The sequence below is a fragment of the Melospiza georgiana genome, chromosome 4 (assembly GCF_028018845.1).
Source record: "Melospiza georgiana isolate bMelGeo1 chromosome 4, bMelGeo1.pri, whole genome shotgun sequence".
NCBI classification, from domain to species: domain Eukaryota; kingdom Metazoa; phylum Chordata; class Aves; order Passeriformes; family Passerellidae; genus Melospiza; species Melospiza georgiana.
Window position 1 is genome coordinate 55,269,499 of NC_080433.1, and position 11,437 is coordinate 55,280,935.

Genomic DNA, 11,437 nt, shown 5'->3' on the forward strand with positions numbered 1-11,437 from the left:
TGCATGATTTATAAGGAGCAACAGATAGGATAAAATAGAATCCTCACCAAGGAAAACTAAAAATGAAAACACTTCCGTATCCCAGCCCACAGGCTGAATCTCTCTCTCTCTCTCACAAATCCAAAGTATGCTGCTTATTTCTCCATAGCTGGACACAATAAGGGAAATGGGGTCCTTGCATCCACCAGAATAAAAGATCCAAGATCGGGATCCTGCTATACATGTCTGGACTTAAAAAGAAAGATGAAAATGGTCCCATATACTTCCATAGCTGCTAAATGTGATACTGTCTCTTGAAATGTGGTAGCTTATTTGAAATGTGGTGTCTGACTCCATATCTGTGTTCCTAGAGCCCTGCAAAGCAAAGCTAATTTCCTTGAAACATATTTTTAAGCCTCCATGAAAGAGTTACTCTGAGGAAAAATGTTTTTCTCACCAGGGAAACTTAGCAGGACTGTTCCTGGGGCCTCAGCTGCTTGGCTATTTGGGTCTCATTTCATTTTGGAGATGTACCTTGTGGACATTCTAGGCCTAGATATGGGCCAGAGGCCAAGGAAAAGAACAATCCTATTTGGCTGACCTAAGCAAAAGGAGCTAAAAAGCATTCAGGGGAGCACGTGGACTCCAACTCGAGAGTCAAGTAAATGCTTAGTGGGGCAACTCTGGATACCAAGCCAGCCTGTTAATCACTAAAAGTTCATCACCACAGAAAATTTTGTGACTGTTTTTTGGAAAATATTTCATTCTTTCTTTTCAAAATTAATATTTTCCAAAGAAATTCAATGTATTCTTATTACTTAATATGTTCAGAAGATGCTAAATACATGCAGATCATGGACTTTTAGTTGAATATAGTATTATTTTTATCTGGGCTTTCTACAAAAATCAAATTTTGTAGACCTGTAATCTAAGCACACTCCTCCCAAACACCATGCATTTGTCATAAATATTCTGATTCTGTACAGTTGAAATCAGAGGGAACTTTTAGACAAACTCAGGCAATTGGTGGGTGATCCTATTGCCAACAAGACCTAGAGCCACCTTTGCATTTTGTATCCGAAAGGTAATAACCAAAATGAGCACTTCGGGAATATCAGTTTGACACATCAAAACTGCGTTAGTCACAATTTTTTTGAGACTGAAGTAATGCAAAAGAGAACAGTAAACACAACCTTCTTTTCTTCCTACACCCTCACCACATGCACACAGTTGCTTGGGTATGAAACTCCAGTAAATAATCTGACAACACAAACATGAACTCTTAAAATGTTAAAAATATCCTGATTACAACAGTATTAAACATGTCCCTTTACTTGGGAACTCTGGTCTTGACAGCAACTAAAATTACTTTAAACCCCTCTCTTTTTCAGACAGAATTTCCTAGCTCCTGCTGTGTGGCATCTACCACTAATCTGACATGCCAGAACAGTGGCAGAACAAAGAGGAAACCATTGTAAATGTATTTATTTTTTAAATCTGCATAAAATGACTATTTCAGGGATGCACTATTCAACCTCTGACTGCAAAGTTTAGTCACCCCTAATCAGTCGTCAGTGTAGAATTTTATCAGCAATTGCAGAAAGAAGTAGTATCATTTCATAACTGCATCTGGAGGCAATGAAGTGTGGGTCTGTCTGTATGGGGAAGTTACAACAAAATATGTCAGGGCATGAATTTCAAGCACAATAACTGGTGTGCTGTAAGTCTCTCTGTAGATGCTCTGCAACACTAAGACTTTGGGGTTTATTCCAGTTTAGCTTAATCCATTTTTCACAGTGGACTCCTACAGAGGAATTAGTGTCCACAGAGAGAACTATTTCTTAAAGGAATTCTGAGATATTTTCCAACTAGACAAGCACTAATTGTTAATATATTTTAAAATATATATTTCCCCATAGTAATGAAATAACAAACCTGAGTACTTTTTCAGAGGAAATTAGAGATCCTCAGAGACTAAATCACCCCCATCTGCTGTTTTGCAACCCGTGTTGTGTGGCAGCCTCTCCTACTTACACATGCTAAAACAGAGCACGAACAAAGAGAAACTCTGGCACATGCATACATTTTCCAAATTTACATAAAATTAGAATTTCCAGAATGCATAATGTGCCAGCCATCTCGAACTATTGTTAGTCTGACTTGTCTTTGAACTGGGTTGGTACAGTATCGATTATATATAAAATTGGATGTTACTTTCCCTGTAGTACAGGCTGTGTTGCAGCAAATGCCACTAAAATATAAAAAAAATGTGCCAGACTGCTCATATAAAGTGGCATGCAGAAAGCATGCATGTTCTTTTTTGTTTTTCTTTTTTTTCCTCTTTTTTAAATTTTTTTTTTTTAGCTAGGATTTAATTTCTTCATCGAGGTTTTGGCTTTCCATGCCTGAAAAATGTAAAATGTAAGCAACCAGACACATTTCCTGACACTGAGTTACCTGTTTCACTGATCAGAAAGTCTTATGTGTTGTCCATCAAGATGGGCATCAGCCAGTGAATCACATCACTCCTAGCTGGGACCTTTCAGATACAAATATTATGATGCTAATGTGAGTGTTACTTAGTGTCAGAATTTTAGATTGATTTTCAATATCTAGAAATTTAATCCACAGTCTGAATTGCTTCAGGTCTGCCCTAATGAATGTTACTGGCATATCGCATCTTTATTGATGTTATTTTTGAGACAGATATGTGAGAAGAGGGACTGCACAGAGACAGCATTTCCCTCCATTAAGAGTGCAGCAAGCCAGCCCAAACAATATTCTGTCTGCTGAGGGTATGATGTGAGATTTATTATGAAAGTTTTCTCTGCCTTTCAAGCTTAAACAACATTATCAAACTACCATAGTTTGGTTGTTTTTTGGGTTTTTTTTTTAGGACCCATACTGAGGGAAAACGACATATTAATGCAGTGAAAATTGTTTGAAAATATGAATTTTACTGATATTAGTAAAAGGATACATCGCCCCAGTATGTATTAAAAGGGTACCCTAACATTTTTTTTAGAATGCTTAGAATAATGAAATAAGGCACACCAGCACTGTTTAAAACCATGTTTCCCAAAAGAATCTCACTGTTTGTTGAGTATTTTGTTACTCTAAATTGTGCCAAAAATTCTAATTCCTCTCCTGATATTCCATTTTTATTCTATTAAAAGAGTATGAATATGAGTAATAGTTGTTTCATGTAACAGCTTTCAGGGTAGAAAAATGTCATGGAACAGAAATGAATAGAAAAAAAAATCAAGATTTCCTGGGTTTTATTTAAATATTCCCACTACACTTATTAGGAGAGAATAAATTTCAGATGCTAGGTGCTAACCAGATGAGAGTAAGTTAATGGAGGATCTCACATCATGTCCTTATTTGTGAACTGAACATTTGTGTTACTGATATGTAGCAGCCTCTACTAAGCAGAGTTAGAGGACAGCTGAGAGAGGTCTCAAAAGCCTCCAACTCTTATGAGGAGCTTCTTCGCCTTTATCTTGTTCACTTCCATAATAATAGTAGATCTAAGCATTTGTTGGGTTTTATTGATTTCAAAATGGTTCTTAGTAGACATAAAATAGATGTTTATTTCAGTTTTTTTTCCACATAATGATACTGTAGATTCACACCCTGCTCTTACTGCCATAAATGCCTGTCTTTGAAGCTGAGAACATGATGCTGGAAAAGCTTGCAGACATTATGCAGACATGTTGCTTTTGTCCTTACCAAGTAATTTCTAAAATCAGCATACTTTCACTATGCTTATCTTTCATACATGAAAAGAGTTTGAAGTTTAAGGATTTTTTGGTTTTGATTCGTTTTCTTACTTTTGCATTGACACACTTTCATTTTAGTGAAAAGAACTTATGCAATCAAAGAAATTGAAGTTCTAGAGAATTTTCTGCTGTTCTTTTTTTTTTTTTTTCTAGTACCAACCTAATTGGAAATACACATTTTCCTCTGTCATGTGGAACCCTCCATATCTCACTAAGGAAATAACCACTTGTGAGTCTTTCCTTGAAACTGGGTTTATCATATTTTGTGGCAATTTTCATGTCCCCTCTATTCATGTATATCACTGTTTCACCTGCACATACTGGATTTACATTTTGTGGTACAGTATCTATTTTGTTGCACTATGACTTCCTATATCCTGAAGGCCTTTTGGATGCAGAAATTATGCCATGGTAAAGCTCCTAACACCCAAATTAAGACAATCATCTAATGTGAAGAAGCCTATCAAACAGGAAAAAAGCCCAAACCAGCACCATACATTTACCTTTATTTTCCTTTTCTAAAATACCCTAGAGACATAACACAAACCCCAGCTTGGTTGATGGTATCTAAAATGTGTCATGGCACTTCTTAAATGCTGATGGAATAATACACTGTGTAGTTGTAAACTGGTTTTAGACAAGTAGTTTTCTATAACATAAAATTCTATTTTATTTTTGGTACACCATTCTTCATTAAGTTCTAGCTACAGTGATCCAGATATTTGATAAGAAATAATTTCAATATTTTTATTCAGTCTAAAGCAGCAAAACTTTCATATAAACCTTCTGGAATAATGTAATATTTTGGCATAAGCTTCATATGGTGTTTTCACACAGAAAATAGCAACCATAAAGGATCTGTGAGTTACCCACTTCAAGAAATTTTATCTGTCTTTTGACCCACTGCTCTTTCAAAGGCAGAAAATAGATCTGAGCACAAATATTGCACTTGAAACTGTATTTCTCCTTATCTTGGGAACAGTGATATACTTTTCCACTATATCTGAATTTGTTTTACCCAGTACTATACTAAGTTTTCCATACAGAGAGCAACACAGTGCTAAACTAAACATCTGACTTGATAAAAGCTGGAATTACCTTTGAAGCCACACCCCATGGAGCTGTATTTCCAACTTAAAGATCATGTTGTAAGTACCTTGATGCCTGGGTGAAATGTTCCTGAAATGGGTGAAACCTGTGCTAGAGAATCCAAGACTACTTGAACACCCCATGAGCACAGTGCTACAAACCTGTCTTTGGAGCCTTGCAGACTCTGAATCCAAGACTGCTTGGACACACCATGAGCACAGTGCTACAAACCTGTCTTTAGAGCCTTGCAGACTCTGAGGTTGCTGCCTGAGCAGCCACAACAAGGAGCATTTACTGCAGTTCCTAAAGACAGCAGGGAGTAAATAAAGGCAAATCCCAAGCAGCCAAAGAGGAATGATAACCAGCTTTCTGAAAGGTCACAGCAAGGCACATTCCTGAAGAGGAGGCACCTATATTTACACAGGGGAAATTCTAAAGAGATCTGAGATTGTGCTCTCTGTCACACACACAGCACCTAAAACTAGAAAACACAAGATTGAGACAAACAGACCAAGCAACCATACCTGAAGTACTTTGGACTCATCAGGATACGAAAGATAAGAGAGAACTTAATATATTATGATTTTTTTTAATTTTTTTGAGGTATTTTTATCCATGATGATAGAATTTGGCTGTGGATTGTCTGTGCCCCAGATATGGGTGACAGTTTTGGTCCAGCAGGCATGGGAGAGCATCCCTTTCCAGCATTGGCATGTGGCTTTGGGAAGGTTTTGACTACTCTCCATATGCCTTGGAGATGGACTAAAGAAGTCTAGTTGGCTCCATAGAGAATAAGCTCATGCAAACCTGCAAGGCACTTTCAGATGTGGAAATACTCACAAACGTCACAGCAACACTCAGCTGATCCCCCCGGATCAAGCTGGCTCCTACCACAATTATTTGCTCTGGACAGGTAGGGTCTGAACAGATTCCATGTTGCTCCACTAATTTTCTCCTACTCCACAGTACTTTCTACTTTCCCTGCAAGGACACTTTTAATTTGGGCCCAGTATTATTAGGTCACACAAACCATCTCAGGCCCAGAAGACTGCCCAGGTTTTTTCAGGTGCACACAGCTCATTCCTGGCTCTGTGGGAGCCAGAGAAAGTCCAGAAACATGAAGAAAACCAGTAAACCCAGCTGGACTCATCTTTCTTGGACAGATAACACAGTGCCTGTAGTCTCTTCAGCTATTTTATCTAAGTTTTCATACAAGTTCAAGCACTGGTTGCCCATTATTTCAGAGGTGGGAAGCCATTACTTGTCCAGCATGCTTTTGTGTGGAATTAATGATAATGAATTAATGGTTTTAAAAGACTGGCAAGTGGCTAAGCTGCCCTGTAATGCCTTCAAGGAGAGAAGGATTCAAGTGCAGAAACAGATTATTAGTGTGCCAAGGTGATGCAGTGAATTGGGGCCAGAAGTATTAGACTGGAAGATGAAAATTTCAGAGGTTCCACAAAATCGAAAGGCTGGTTGAAGCCTGAGGGGTGAAGAAATGAGGCACTGCAGTTGTGACAAAGCCTGCATGTATTTGTTGTTTCCAAAATGAGTGCTGGGCTGTCTAAATAAGAGCAGAAATACAGATTTGGACACCAGACATGTCCTCAGCCAGCAGCCACCATCTGCCTGCAGCAGTGCTGTGTCATCATGCTGTGATAGCTTGTGACTGCAAAATTAGTGGGTCTGCAAAGAGTTTAAAGGATAAGTAGAACCCATGTCAAAGAACAGTAGTCCCAGAATAACTCTCAGGATGTCAAAACTATCAGTGTACCTGAGATCTGAGAGATCCTTTCCTACCATCCACCACAACTGACTCTTCCTTTAGTCCTTACAGTTTTCCGACTAAAATCAAAATACTCTGTAGCACTTCCTAGTTCTCCAACCTGGTGCAGTTTGTTTGGGGTTTTTTTTTTGTTGTTTTGTTTTGGTTTGGTTTGGTTTTGTTTGGTTTGGTTTTTGTTTTTGTCTCAACTGGGACAAGGGCTGTGATCTCTCTTGGTCTCTTGTATGGATAAGGAATATGGGTATCTCTTAGGGCACTGATAGGTCACATCCCACACAGAGACATTCAGGGTAGGGAGGCCCCAGATGTACCATTCACGGTTTGTTTTCAGGCATGTATATAACCATTCTTTCAACACACACTGGATTAAACCAGCTCATTGTATTACCATGTATAAACATTTTTTACTCTTACTCTACAATAAATGTAGGGGTGGTTGTAATATTGACTTGAAATAAGGAATTATCATCTTTAAAAGACTGAGGAAGACTGAGCTAGAACACAAAGAGGTTATTAATGCTTTTGAAAATATACCACCTAAGCTTGAGTCAATAGATAGTGAGGCAATTAATAAAGAGCAAGGCTAACAATATATTTGTATTCTCTTTGTGCACAAAATGTAACTGAATAGACATAAAATCCATCCTGTTATTGTCTTTCTCTTCTTGTGGTTGTGATGGAAAGGAGATGAATGTATTTAAGAGTGGTTTCCTATACACTGTAGTCTCGTACAGTATCCCATTAACATTACAGAATAGGATGGGTACTGCAATGAATTATTGAGACAAGAAGCTCTATACATACTTCTCTATCACTTGGTAGGGTATGTGCCTTGACTTTCCTACAAATTCACCAACTTCCCACAGAAATAAAATGCAAATTATGGCTATTCTGGTAAATTGTCTCTCCAGGAAAGCTGGAATCTTAAAGGTTTTAAAAATACCAATTTCAAGGAAATAAAAATACATTTTCATTAAGAATTTCTGTGCATTTATTTTTAAATGCTTAGTTTATAATGTTACATTGCACTAAACCATTCACTTTGTGTAGATTGTAGGGTGCATGCTGTCAGCTGGCTTTAGATTGAATTGCTGCTGGAAAGGCAGGTTGCCTTTCCCCCACAGTCCCAGTTTCATGTTTCCCTCCTCTCTTCATAATGGAGTATCTTTCTGTGCAGTCAGTTGAGTTCAGTTAGCAAATTATTTATTTTTCTGGCATTCCAGGTAGACCTTGGTATGAGTGACAATTGATTTTACATCTGAGTAGATGGGTGCAGACCAAATCAAGCTTGTAGAATCAGTTTGTATTCCAAGGTAGGTTATTAGCTCAGGCACATTTAGATACCCTGTTCCAGGCCAGAGCTGTATTCCAGCCCAGGTCTGAGTATGTTTGTACATACCTTGAGTGGTCCACTCCCAAGCAAGTTTTAAAGTTGTTTTAGAGTACCAAACATTAACTCTAGAGTTTTTTTGCCAAAATAAACACTAAATCAAACAGAACCAGACCTTCCTGATAGCCAATCTGTACAGTACTGTTCAAACAGCTGGAACACCTAGTGCTGTGAGTCCCAGTAATGAAAGCCTGGGTGGGAAATCATAAATGAATTGCAATCTGTTTCACAGAAGGTTGCAAGTGATGAAAGTTGCCACAGTTGTTCAATTCTTTGATGTTTAGAGGATCTTAGTGCTCTGAAAGGGTTTACTGAATTTGGTCTGATGCATTGAGCAGTCCTTTTTCTATATTCAAAATTTATTATATCAAAAATGTTGTTAAATGCTATGTACATTCACTTTTTTTTTTTTTTTTTGTCTGTGAAGCAACACAAATTCTTGTGCACAGAGAGAAACCAGGTCCCTGAGCAAAAAAATTTCCAAGCTACAAGTGCTACAAGTGACCCAGCCACAGATTATATAAAGACTTGCTCGATGAGCTCTCAATATTTTTTGCATATAAACACTCACCTAATCTTCCATCAACCTGTTTTTGGTATAACTCCCACTTTCCATAAACTGCATTTTGAATGCTTAAAGGTGATGGCAAAGAAAAGAAAATAATATTTTAGAATCTCTATGAGCAGGATTAATTACTGGGTTAAACTCAGTCCCTTTGAATGGGAATTTATTGATTCTCACTGTAACGTAAAGAAGAGAATGATGGAGAATTCACTTACTCACTTTGTCTAACTCTCTTTGGTGTGGTGAACTAAAAAGAACTGGTGGTTGTGAGATTGTGAAAGGAATATATTACACCTCAGAAACCTGCATCATTTACCATTCCACCATTTCTTAGTTTTCCTCTTACATTCTTACTTTTAATGTTGGCAGCTTTAGGTGCACATATGCTATTTTAAATTCAGAATTTGAATAAATTCACAAAAGAAAATTATGTGCTCACTTTACAAGGTCAAAAGCATTTTTTTTTTCACTGACAACTCAGTCTGATTGTATTGGACATTTAAAATTCAATTTGTGTTATTTCTGCCAAATCTAGTACATAAGCATTAGCAATAATGATTTGGAAGCCACATTTAGCTGGTTTAGCTGTTATTCCTAATGTGACCATAACTATAGCACCTAAGTGGAGTACTGATAGCCTTGTTAAAGATTCATGCAGTGCCCAGGACACAGCTCTATTCTATAGCTACTTCAGTGCTGCTGGACTGACAAATATAGCATTGTTTTTCTCACTGTAGAGTGACTCACTCTCACCATAACAAGATAATACTTTTATAAAATAAGTTTTCTGAGCACAGCAGCATGTGGCAATAATTTGTGAAATAAAAACAACAATAAATGAAAAATTAGCATTTAAAAATCTGTATGTAAATCTCATTCTTATTTAGCTTATTTTGGACTTGGCAAATGTGATATCTAATATCAAACTGCTTTTAAAACAGCGATGCAAACTTCAATTTATGCTGTCATGTCAGTGCAAACTGTAATAACTCAAGAATTTTGCAATTACTGTTCACTACATGAACTTATTTGTTTCTCATTTTATACAAGTTAACATCTTAAATCCTGGAAAAGTTATTGATATACATAGGTGGGAGAACAGCACACCTGTGGGTCCTTCTGTGCAGACACTGCAGGTGCAAATTCCGTGCTATGTCATGACCCACTGTGCCCTGTTGGCTATGATTTGACTTCAGCACATATGAGACATTGCAGATACTATTTCTAAAAGCAGCTCCTGTGTCCATCTAAGATATCTGGCCCATATTCTGCTTCAGTTGAGCACCCCAAATCACAAGGCACTTTCAGAAATGTGCCAAATGTTATGCGTCTTTCCTGACATTTCACTTGTGAGCTGCCCTATCACTTCTTCCCACTGGGCAGCTTAAAGTCACATCTTGACAGCTTGCTGAAAGACCTCGTGCTGCAGCAGATGTAAGCTGCCACAGAAATTTAAGAAACTAAGGAAATGCTTCTAAAGAAGTAGAGTTTGGCTTCCTGTTCTGCTCTTTTTTTCTCTGCTACTTCTTGTACAACAGCAAGGAAAGAGGTGAGCCGTACAAATTAAATTTGGTCCAAACTACAGGAACTATATGTCCAGAACTCTTTTTAACCCTGAGAGGCAGATTCTGCTACATTCAGAGTTCTGCTGTCTTCTCGGGTGCTTCAAGCTCTTCTTGCTAATAATGCATGTTAAAACCAGAGGAAATACACAGTGTGAGATATGCTAGAATATACACTTGAGGACATAATGCTGGGCTTTGGTGAGAGAAGTCATAATATTCAAGACATCAAACAGCACACCAAAGTTCCTCTTCTCCCCAGCTGCACCTGTGGAAGGCAGAGACTGAGGCCATAGTGCTGTCCTCCCATGCCATGCCACTGCCACCAGTGTGCTTCCCATCTCTGGGGCCTGTGCTACTCCAGGTGTGAGCAGGCTCTAGTCTGAACCACCCCCACCATCACAGCCATCCTGGCTGATCTTCATGCCTCCTCCTGGGCCTTCAGCACGGGCCTGTTCTGCTGCAGCCTTTCCCCTGGAGCTGGGTCCAGGGGTGTGTGTGGGGTGTGCCAGCAGGCAGTGGTGGCACCATCACCACCATCACCACCGTCACCACCGTCACCACTGTCACCACCATCACCACCGTCACCACCGTCACCACCATCACCACTGTCACCACCATCACCACTGTCACCACCATCACAGCCATCCTGGCTGATCTTCATGCCTCCTTCTGGGCCTTCAGCACGGACCTGTTCTGCCTTTCCCCTGGAGCTGGGTCCAGGGGCTGTGTGTGAGGTGTGCCAGCATGCAGTGGTGGCACCATCACCACCATCACCACCGTCACCACCATCACAGCCACCCTGGCTGATCTTCATGCCTCCTTCTGGGCCTTCAGCACGGACCTGTTCTGCCTTTCCCCTGGAGCTGGGGCCAGGAGTTGTGTGTGGGGTGTGCCAGCAGGCAGTGGTGGCACTGCCAAGAACTCGCCGAGCACACTCCCACACGGCCAAAGTGCTGGAAGGTCATGAATGAGGGGAAAGGGAATTATGGGCCATGGAGAGCTGGATCAGGCACATAATCTGCATCCAGTGTAGCAACACCACGTGGGTCTCAATTGTTACAACTTAATTTTTCATTTTTATTCTTTGAGAAGTGAGAGTATGAAACTAGTTTCATATTTGGGGTTGGTTCAGAAGGTTTATCTCACAGAGTGCAGTCTCATTAGGATTGGAAAAAAATGTAGCCTCATAGCAGTTAAGCTGGTAATAAACTACTACCTTAAAGTATTTTTCCCAATTAAAAATAAAACCTATATTTTTATACAAATAAAAATGTCTTACAA